Below are 12,193 nucleotides of genomic sequence, written 5' to 3'. Positions count from 1 at the left end.
GTGTGGCGAGCCACCGAGCCCAAAGCGTGGCGAGCGGACACGGATACCTGTGAAGCCCGCGAGGGGACACGGATACCTGTGAAGGTATCCGCGTCCCCTCATGGGGCTCGCTGTGCTCGCCACACTTCGGGCTCGGTGGCTCGCTGCGCTTGCCACACTTTCTATTCTCAACTCCACGCCGACGTGGATAGTGGGGGTATGAAAAGGTCGTAGGACGCGTACCGCCGCCCCTCGCGGGCTCGCTGCGCTCGCCACGCTTCGGGTTGGCGTTGATAGTGGGGGTGGTACAGTGTGAAAAATGACATTTGGGGTGCATTTTACATGACGACAACTCATGTCCATGATTTCTGTGAAAAATGACATCGCATCGCATCAGATCGCATGCGATCTCATGCGATCGCATGCAATGCGATCACATGCGATTTTATAAAAATGCACAAAACCACAGGAAAATCGCATCGCATGCCATCGCATGCCACTACATATGGCATGCGATGGGAGCCGTGAAAGTACACAAGTACCCAGTTGGGTACAGATACTGTACGCATGTGCAGAGGGGAAGGGGCATCGCAAGCAGCTATCACAGTGCAAAATGGGGGGGGTGGCCTCACAGGATAGTCATGGCCATAGGCCATACCCCCTGACTGTGAGGTCATACCCCCTAATCAGGAGGTTACACCCCCTAATCGTGTTCAGGCTTAAGCATGCAACACATTATGCTGGTTCACGGGCGCTGCAATCATCGCTGGTGGACCCCAGGGGATTGGAAAGTGATGTAGCCCGGAAAACATCCGTGCTGACCAGAGCCAACAGTGCAGCTCAGCCCGGAAGATTTCCTGGCATACCACTTAAGTATTTAGCCCATGTGGTGACTTCGCAGTGAGATGTTGCATTTCTCCGATGGAAACTTTCTTTGTGGCCATATTAGGATAACAGATGCATACGACAGGCATAGTAATGGCAAATGTACCTAACACATGACCTCATACACAGAATGACATGCCACTAACATAACACTGCAGCATAACAACACTATGTACCAGGTAAACTGCCACCTACATCTATATGACACCAAAGTGCTCCTTATTGCTCTAAACTGTGCGCAGGTTGTTAAAAGTCATAAGATCCATCCGCAGTGGGAATTACATGCCAGTCATACCCAATGGAGGTATCTCTGGTTTGTTCTCACCATTACGATTTCGCAATGGTGAGCAACGTTTATGGGATGTGCATATACGCGAAACGCGTCGGTGGAAGAGAGCAAAGATACCCACACCCCAACAATCCACTCATTTGCTTCCTGTGACCGGACCAGCTTCTGGAACCCATTCCTTATCCTGAAACCTTGGGGTACACATCTCTCATCACCAGGTAGAGCATCAACAACATCAGGCGCTCCCTGGACTTCAAGTACAAAAACTCCAGGTAGAGCACCTAACAACAGCAGGAGCTCCCTGGACCGGAGATCTTCACCTCTCCCAAACAAATCCCCCCCATCTACTGGCTACATTTATTGGGACATAAATACAGAAGCAACCTAGGAACGGACTCAGGAATATACGGCTGAACTGTGGGTGACTGTACAGACTCTCACTACTCACTATTGTGGTATCGTTGATTTTTAATGGATCTATGAATTATCATTTTTAATTATATCTACTCTTATTAAATTCTTGTTTGCATGTTTTTAGATAAGCGCAGTTTCACCCCTTCTTTTTTTCTGTTGAAATTCTTCAATGGGTCTCATAGCCTGACAGCCAAACCCACTCAGTAACTTGCATTAGTAAGATCATGGATGGACTTGGGTGTTTGGTTTGTGTCTATGGAAAATACACCAAGATTAGACCCCTGCAATACCGCTGTCACCTTCATAATCAAGAGGCTCTGTTCTTTGCATGTCCTCTCTATGGTGGCCATACACATGCAGATTTATCTACAGATCTGGCTGGTTGGAACAAAAACATGGTTATGGATGAGAGCAAATGACAGTTGACCATTTGCTTGGAAATGCTGGAAACCTGACAAACTGTCACTCATCCATAACCATGTTTTTGTTCCAACCAGCCAGATCTGAAGATAAATCTTACTAGTGTATGGGCACCTTTACAGTTGGCCACATACTGTACCTCTGTGGTAGCTGGCCTCAGTCCATCTTGATGGTCACACTCAGGGGCGTAACTAACTATTTTGCGCCCCCCCCCCCCCCCCGCCGCACGTTTTTTCGGCGCCCCCCGCACACACCTAACCTGCCCCCCTCCTTCTTACCCGTACCTGTCCTGCACCCGCGGTCTGCGTCTCGCCCGGCTCTCTGCCGGGACCTGCCTGACTGTCACGGTCCCGGCCGGCTCCTGCTGCTACAATGAAAACTGACTCTTAGAAAATGGCTGCCCCATACTGCAGACAGAAAACTGTCTGCAGTATGGGGGCTGCCATTTTCTAATTGTCAGTTTTCATTGCAGCAGGAGCCGGCCGGGACCGTGACGTCAGGCAGGTCCCGGCAGAGAGCCGGGCGAGACGCAGACCACGGGTAACTATAGTAGTAGTACGTTTATTTATAAGGCGCCGCAAAGTGTCCGCAGCGCCGTACATAGCAAACAAAAAACTAATTACAAGGTAACGTACAGGGTGTGTTGAAAAATACAGTATAAATAGGGGTATAGCTGGTAGAACTAAAATCAGCATCAGTTCAGAAGTAGGTGTCAAAATTGTCGAGGAGACTGAAGATGAAGTAGAGGAAGGGAAGAACAGGACAGGAGCACAGGTGAGGTAAAGAGGTAGGGTGAGTACGTGAGGAAGGAGGACCCTACTCATAAGAGTTAACATACTAAAAATAGGTGGGTGGACGAACGAAAAACAATAGGATAAGTAGGAACGGAGGGGAACGGAGGCAGGATAGGAGGATCAAAAGAGGTTATGAGGAGGGCGCCGCAGCCCCCCCGGTGGCGCCCCCAATTTCTCTGCGCCCCCCCTATAGTTACGCCACTGGTCACACTCCTTAATCTTGAGCCTTACCACTGCATTACTTGGTGGACCCTTCAAGCCCTAGTCTGATACTGGGGCCAACGACCCCACATATGACTGTTGGCTTTTTTTTTTTTTGCCATCCACAGAACATTTGAAATATATTACACTGCAACCCGACATACGTTCAACTCAACATTAATTCCCCTGTGTATTAGCGTTCAACAGGTTACATAATTTCTTACTAAAGCAAACTGGTTAATCCCTTTATTACTTCACTGCTAATAAAACAACGGTAATTCAATACACAAGTATAATTCCCTTTTGCGTGTCTTGATGTCAGAATGGAAGTAGAAGGTTGTGACAGAATGGAAGAGCTGCTAACGACAAGTAAGGAACCCTCCCAGGGGCCAGTTCTGCAAAGAATGTCACTACCCCAATGCACCAGTATTGTGGGGTGGTAGCCTAGCAAACTGGGGATATTTACTTTAAGCAACATGAAAGGTGATTTAATAAATGGGTGAGCAACTGAGAGTTTCAGAGGCTTATGGACTTGGATGCCTTTATACTTAAGTTTGCCCTAACTCTGTCTCAGGGTTCCAGGTATTAGAGAACAGGATGGTTTAGATTGCCATGGTGAGACCAAATCCACATGGCCTGCATTAAAATGGACAGGGAGAACAACTATAGCACTGCAGATGTGGAACTAGTAGGCTTCATGATGACGTTCACCCGTACCCAGACTCAAGTTGTTTTCTGAGTACACTCAACCTAACATACCTATTCACCCAACTACATATTCAGCCAGGCATGACTAGTTGTGCCACCAGCTGCAACCTCTGATCTGATCCTGGCAGGTATGTCACTAACCTGTCTGAGACTGGTGTAGACTTGGGTGAGGTAGGTGAAACTAAATTCAGCAGGAGTGCTACACAGATGGACCAAATAGATATTCCCACCAGTGGAGATCCGATCAAGAGAGATGTTGGATTGCTGTGTCAGGTTCTGCAGAAACCATGGAAAGCCACCAAGAAGTGGTATTATTGGTATCCAGATAGTATAGAGTACAGCTGCTAGCATTAGACCTTCATGTCCCTGTAGCCAGATCCCTAGAGATCCGTGAAGCCAGTTCTCAAGTTATGGCACAGATCAATCAAGCCAGGGATCTTCCAGGGTGTGCAAAGAATCTAACAAAATCTTTTACAATGTGCGCAAATATCTTGTGGCGCTACTTTGTCACGTGTCCCTGTATCCCAGGTCAATTCAGGTCTGTGCAGGGTGACTATACAGTCACCTTGGATATTGCAGCCAAACAGATCAAAGAGTATGACCGCAGTTTTTGCATCAGATTACTTGTCTGCAAATAGATCAGCCATATGAGCTGATCCTGATCTTCTTGTGTGTACATGAAATAAGTCACCATAGCTTCACTCTATTCACAGTCATGTTGACGTACAATCTTAACAGCTTGAGAGTTATGGACTTCACTCATCTCCCTATTTAATAGGGGGCAGAGCTCAAAGTTTTCTACCTTAAGGAACAATGTCCATGGAGGTATCTTATAGTAAGTCACTTTACCTGTGGTGTCAATAGCAAGCCCTTACCTATGCATGTTAGGAACAGGGAGATCTCGCCTACCCTAACTCCGTTGTCACCCCTTGGAGTTGGCGGATGCGTGCTAAGCTAACCTTCACCAATAATAGCCGCATTCGTGGGAGCCCGTTAGTCAGGCTCCCACCCCGATGCCACCTGGTCTTACTAGTGACAACGCAGCCGCCAAGGCCAGAGGTAAACAAGGGGAAATCTACCTAACAACCAAGGAGGCGAGAACCACCCTGCCCCACGGAGGGGGTGTCAGTGGATAGCGGACTGAGCTGGGACCCGCGGTGCTAATGCTGTGGGCAACAGGCAAGACAATGTACCGTGGCCAAGCTGACCGGTATCACTGTACACGAGGTGTACCCAGATGCTAAGCAAGAGTAACAAAACACGGTATGCTGACACAATCAGACCTGCTGACAGGTGTAACAATACACAATATGCTGACACAATAAGAACTGCTGACGGGTGTAACAATACACAATATGCTGACACAATAAGAACTGCTGATGGGTGTAACAATACACAATATGCTGACACAATAAGAACTGCTGACGGGTGTAACAATACACAATATGCTGACACAATAAGAACTGCTGACGGGTGTAACAATACACAATGTGCTGACACAAATAGAACTGCTGACGGGCGTAACAATACACAATATGATGATACAAAAGATAAATGACAATAAGGGAGGCAAGGAGTGGGAATCTCCCAACTTATCTGAAAACCAAGAGATCGGCAGGCAGACACAAGCAAGGATCCTGGAGGCAGCCAGGAACAGGTACTGGAAACAGGAACCACGAGTGGGCAGGAGCCTGGAACCGGAAACACTCAGGACGCCAAATCAAGAGCTATAGCCGGCGTCTGAGTGCCCCAGCAATCCAGTTTAAATAGCGCGCCAAGCGCTACCCTGACGCTGCGTGCGGCGTCATGCACACCCCTTCCTCCCTGCGGCCGCCAGGCGTCCCCCGTCACCTTGGCAACCGCTGCGGCAGGGGAGGAAGGGGTTGTACGCCGGCAGCCTGATGTCTGTCATTGCCTGCCGGAAGCTCCCGGCTGATGACGCGACGGCGTCGAGGTAACCCGGCAACCGCCGGAAGAACTTCAGAGGAGACTGCCGGGCGAGCGGAGGCGCTGCCCGTGCAGCTCCTAACAATGCATGACCTGGATCACGCATTTCTGTCCAAGCTCAATGTGAACCACCAGAATGCCAACTAGATCTTTCAAGAGACGGACATCATGGTAGCAGTTTGGTGACCATACCTGGAGACGAATACAAACAAGGTAATATAGGATATTGAATGCATATATTGGAAGGTAATTAAAGGATTATTGCTTTACTAACAACACTGGTAGTGAAGGGATAATGGTCTGTTTTGTTACAGTAAGTGTTGACTCACAGCTGTGGAATTTCAATATGAGTGTTCTGTCTTACGTAACTCTTTGTCCTTGCTACTATGATCATTTACTCTTGATTTAACAGAGGGTTATACATTTTCTGTGCTGACTTATTAGTTATCGTTCCAGCACTGTTTGGTTGCATAACTATTTCAATGAATGCATAAGACTTAATGGATCCGTGTACATTTTGTTTTCCGTAACAGATACACATATGCCCGTAGGTGCCGATTTATGTTTTAGCTGGTGGGTGCTCAAGCCAAAAATATAGAGGAGTGGCTTCATGGGGAAGGGGTGTGGCCACAAAATAATACCAATTTATATTACGGACCACAGTTGATCTCCAATATTCAAATTACAGCAACAGAGTTCCACATACATAAATGCCCCCACAATGCAGGTACATAAAGGCCCCCACAGTGCAGGTACATAAATGCCCCCACAGTGCAGGTACATAAATGCCCCCACAGTGCAGGTACATAAATGCCCCCACAGTGCAGGTACTCCGAGGACAGAATACACTCTTCCTGGCATACTGTTTCCCAGGTGGTGGGTCTGGCAAAGTGGGTGCTGCATCCGCAAATTAGCAAGTTAATATGGCGGCCCAGCAGCGGGACTCGGGCCCGTGGGTGCTCATCAATTTCCGTGGGTGCTCAGGCACTTGAGCATCCACAGAATCGGCACCTATGCATATGCCCATAAGCATAAGCAAAATACCACTAATAGAACGCATAATGATAAGGAGGGGTTTTATTTACGAAGCATTGAGTTGCAAAACCTGGCGCCTGACTGTGTTTATGCACAATACTTGTCTTGCTAGTAAAATCATTGCCCCTTTATTTTGCATAAACATGATCAGAACCGATGCTTCATAACTAAACCACCACAGTCTCTGAAGCAGGTGACTAGAATTCTAAACCTTTATTTTCAATGTTAACATTAAATCTTGTCAGTGCATCTGGACAGAGCGACCCATATCCGAAGCCAAAGCGAAGCAAGACCCACCTCCAGGTCCTTTTACATGCTCACCAGCACTGGAACTCTCTCCTATAATGTGCACACTCCAGTCCTTTAGCTGCAGCGCGTATCGGGATCCGTCTCCCTTCCTCAGGCAGTGTCGAACAAGTTCCAGTGCTGGTGAGCGTGTAAAAAGACCTGGAGGTGGGTTTTCCGGAGAACCCGTGACACCTCATAAAGACCATACTACAGGCGTTTATACCCACTGACATCTGCCTATTTTAGGCGAAGACAGGAAACAAAAGGGAAGTGCTGTTTTATGTATCACTTACTTTTCTATTCATCGCAATTTTTTTTATATTCACCTTTGTTGTCACCTGAGTAGATATACCAGCACACAGAGTCACCTTACCTTTATCCACTTACTATATTCTAGTTACTTGGGGAGTAACATTAGGTATGAGTGCTGCAGGTATATAAAATATTATCAGCGCCCAAGAATATAAACTCAAAACACATTTCTACATAGATAGACAGTCAGATATTGGAAGTGATGTAGGAACAGTGACCCCAATTTACAAGAACTTCTGTGTGCACTCGTGTAGGGACCTCTCATATTTTACACAGGCTAGGCTCCTGCCATAACGCAATCCACATATCAGTTCAGCAGTGAGGTACTCCTCCCATAAGACAATCCACATATCAGTTCAGCAGTGAGGTAATCCTCCCATAGGACAATCCACATATCAGTTCAGCAGTGAGGTAATCCTCCCATAAGACAATCCACATATCAGTTCAGCAGTGAGGTAATCCTCCCATAAGGCAATCCACATATCAGTTGAGCTTCAAGGTACTCCATCCATAAGGCAATCCACATATCAGTTCAACACCAAGGTACTCCTTCCATAAGACAATCCACATATCAGTTCAACACCAAGGTACTCCTTTCATGAGACAATCCACATATCATTTGAACACAGAAGTACTCCTTCCATAACAAAACCCACATATCAGTTGAACACGAGGTACCAATTTGCATATGAGTTGAACACCGAGGTACTCCTTCCATAAGTCAATCCACATATAAGTTGAACACTGAGGTACTCCTTCCATAACACAACCCACATATCAGTTGAACACCGAGATACTCCTCACATAGGGCTATCCACGTTTAAAATGAGCACAAGGTCATTGGCGTATCTATGGTGCCGTGGCCCCCGCAGTGGCTTGGGGAAGCCAATGCCAGCTGGGCACATTGTAAAATTACCTAGCACGAATGGCCACTGTGGACGGCCAGATTGCCCCCAATTCAATGGCACCCTGTACCTTCTCTCCCCTTCCACCACCAGTGCCTATAGTTTGAACCATGGAGGGGGAGGAGCCGGTCTGGCTAATCCATCCTCTGCTTTCCCCTCTCTCTGACACTGCATGGGCAGGATTAACACATATGTTATGTGTTAATGTGTCTTCCTGTGGGGAAGCCGTTGATTTTAATATGCTTAGCAGTCCAGTGGCCCCAGAACTTTAAGCAGCTGTGACAAACCACAACACTCCACATTTCACATAATACCCCACCCCCACCCCATCCACACTGGGAATGAACAGACCCCAAATCCTTCATTAAGCGGAAAAATATTTAATTGCCACAATCTTCCAAATATCGCAAATATCCCCACCCTTTATCCAGTTGAGCCCAGAAATACCCCAGAGAAATTGTTACACCCCAGATAACACACACTCCTGTCCCTCTAGCAGATGGTACAATGGCTATAGATGGGTGCCCACCATAGTAATTGCAGCATTTGGGTACTATGCTCTGTCCATCGGCAAAGGTTTATTGTGTGGGAGACAGGAGGTGAATGGGGCCACTACCTGGGCATGGCCACATCTTAGAAAAGAAGTTGGTGGCTGGCAGGTGGCCTCACAGGTGCACCGACCTACTGGGAATATTCCCTGTGAGGCCTACGGTTAATCCGTCCCCACAGATGATACATACTGTGTACAGTAGTATGCAAGAAAATTCTTGGTACAGTTTAATGCAGGCTTGCCTACCCTCCCGAAAATTGGGTCCGCCTCCCCGGCAGGTAGCCAAGTCTCCCGCTTTGTGGAAATAGCCCCAGTTCCCCCCATGCCCGCTGGTTTAATTACAGGAAATCGCAGATCCGCTGGGAGGGGGCGGGGCTAAAATGACGCGCCCGCAGCATTTTGCTTCATTTAAGCCCCGCCCCCTCCGCTGCCTGCTAATCACAGAGTTTTCCGGCATAGGGGGCGGGACCAAGTGATGTCAGCCTTGCTCCCGCCCCCCTGGCGTGTTGCCTCTCCGGGCTTCTCCCGGAGAGGTGAATTTGAAAGTAGGCACGTATGGTTTAATGTTTTCTCTTGTACAAGGAGCGGTGTTGAGGATTTGCTGACTATACAAATGTGTTGCAGAATATCTGCTTGGCTGTAATGAAATCCAATAAAGCCCAGCTAAGCACTTATAACAACAATCTGAGTTTATTATAGCAACTGATAAGGCTTTTTACTGACACAATTATTGATTAGTTACCCTTAGGAAGACACAGGGCTAATTTGTGAGAGCATATGATATTGATGCAGCACAATGCATGATCACTTCCTAAATGTCTAAAAAAGAATAACTTACAATTTTCTTTTATTTTCATCCAGAGTTTTGTTTAATCTCAAAATGATTATGGCACATTTAGCCGTTCATTGCAAATATAGAATCCTTATACCGCTTTCACACTGCCAAAACGTTTTAAAAACCGGTATTTTGAAACGGTATTTAAAACGGGTCTGAGCCTTCACATTGCAGTAGATACACAAACAAACATGCACAAGGCATGTGAGCAGCGCTAAATAAATTTAAACAATGAATAAATGTTAAATGATTTTACTATAATAAAACAAGTACATAGACAATAAATAAATGCACATAACAATACACAATAAAATAGAATAAAATTCAAGCCACAGGAATTGGGAAATGTGAATGGCACAGGAGGACACAGAGATGAACAATGGGGTGCAGTGGGTCACTGGTAAGTGCACTTTACCGGTATTTTTGGTGACCTTTTTGTTCCAGGAGAGTCCGCTTGTGTGACAATCAGATGTTAGTCCTCACTATAGATCACGGTATTTCATAGGCCGTTTGGAGGTAGAGGTAAATTGTAGGCTTCCGCTGTTCCACTGGTAATTATACCCGGTGGACTATGTTGGAGTATAGCCACCAGGGTGATCCAGGATGCGGTGTCCGCCAGGAGATGGGATGTCACTGAAAGTGGGCTTCTGCTCGCAAGGTCTTTCACACTTAGTTTGGCTGGATGGTATTTGCCAAGGAGAGGCTTGTAGAGCAGTGTCCGCCACACGGAGGGGGTAGATTGGCAAAAGTGGTACTTTGTATCCAAATGGGTCCACACTGGGCGATGAAGTAGGCTTTTAATTCCTGGGCATGAAATATTAGGGGTATCCACTCAACGCGTTTCACTGCCAACTGCAGCTTTATCAAGAGAGCAGCTGCTTATTTTGGAATCACAGCTACTGCCACAGCGCCTGATTTCTTCCCCTGTGGAAAAAATCACATTGCAGTAGATTACCGTTTTAAATACCGTTTAAGTACCATTCACATCGGCCCGTTTAATCCCCTGAACACATTTCAAGGCAGAATGTAGGGGATATCCTATCACAGGTCTGTAGTCTGTTGATTTTACTAAATACCGTTTCAGAGCCATTCTCACTGCATAAAAAACGGCTCTGAAACGTGTCGGACTCTGCTTTTTAAACGTTTTGAAATACCGGTTATCTGTAACCGGTAAATCAACTCTGGCACTTTCCCACTGCAGCCTTAAACGTTTTGAAGTGGGAAAAAGCGGCAATATACCGTTTAACAAGTGCAGTGTGAAAGGGGTATAAGAGTAATTATGGTTTCATACCAAGGGCTTAACTAATGCCGCTTTCAGACTGCATAACAGGCTTTGATCCTGTATTTGAAACGGGTCTGCCAGGTAAAATCCCCTTCACACCGCGGGTGACATTCTTTGGGATGCAGCTTTTTTTTTTTTGCAGTTTTTTTTTTCCGCAAAAACGGCCGAAATCTCATGTTTTTCCATTTTCGCATATTTAATGAGCTGCGAAAATGTGAAAAAAGTGCGATTTTGGCCAACAAATTTGACATTCTGGAAATGCGATGGCTGTTTTTCGCAGCACATCGCATCCAGATGTTTTCACATTGAAGAGTATACAAATCGCATATTTAACCCCTTCCCGACATTTGACGTACATTTACGTCATGGTCGGGATGTACTTCCCGACACATGGCATAAATGTACGTCATGTTTTTAAACTGTCACCGCGTCTATAGACACGGTGACAGAGGGACGATGTCTGCTGTCCCTGACAGCAGACATCTTCCCTCATTGCCCAGGGGGGGCACCGATGCCCCCCCCCCCTCAGCGATCACTGCGATTGGCTGTTCAAACGTGAACAGCCAAAAGCAGCGTTTACTGTGTTATGTGTATAATTTTGACTCTGCTGCCCCCTAGTGTCCAAAAAAATTAAAAGCAGGTTGAAATAATGATGTAATAATAAAGTATACATATTGTCTAGGTTAGTTATTAACTATTTTGAGTGGTATGATTATTTGTCTCACAAGCAGAAAATTTAACATTTTGCAAATTGCAAAATGTTCAATTTTTTTACGACATTTTGGTATTTTTCACAAAAAAAACAGACTGTATCGACCAAAATTTACCACTAACTTAAAGTACAATGTGTCACGAGAAAACAATCTCAAAATCACTGGGATAAGTAAAAGCAATAAAAAGTTATCCCCACATAAAGTGATACATGTCAGATTTGAAAAAAAGGCCTCTGTCAGGAAGGCAAAAACAGGCTGCGTCGGTAAGGGGTTAATGGTATGCGATTTTATGTCACCAGCACCGGCTGGTTATGCTCTGGCGGGGGAACCCGCGCTGTTTTTTTTTTTTTTTTAATTGCGATTTCCTGCAAATGTCCGATTTTCAGACCTGAAAATCGCACATTTTCAGGACTAAAGAAATCGCATCAAATCGCACCTATTCGCACTATTTGGGCCGTTTTTCGCATCTCATTAAATATGCGAAAAACGGGCCAATCTTCCGATTTTCAAAAGTGCAATTAGGTGCGATAAAAAAACATGCAGATTTTACCGCATCCCATAGAATGTCACCCCGCATCTCTTAAACGGTATATTACCGGATTAAGGGATGTATAAAGAGGCGGAGATAAAGTAGCA

Source organism: Crinia signifera, chromosome 3 (genome assembly GCF_055691185.1).
Source record: "Crinia signifera chromosome 3, ASM5569118v1, whole genome shotgun sequence".
In the NCBI taxonomy this organism is placed as follows: Eukaryota; Metazoa; Chordata; class Amphibia; order Anura; family Myobatrachidae; genus Crinia; species Crinia signifera.
Note: the sequence above shows the minus strand (reverse complement) of the source record.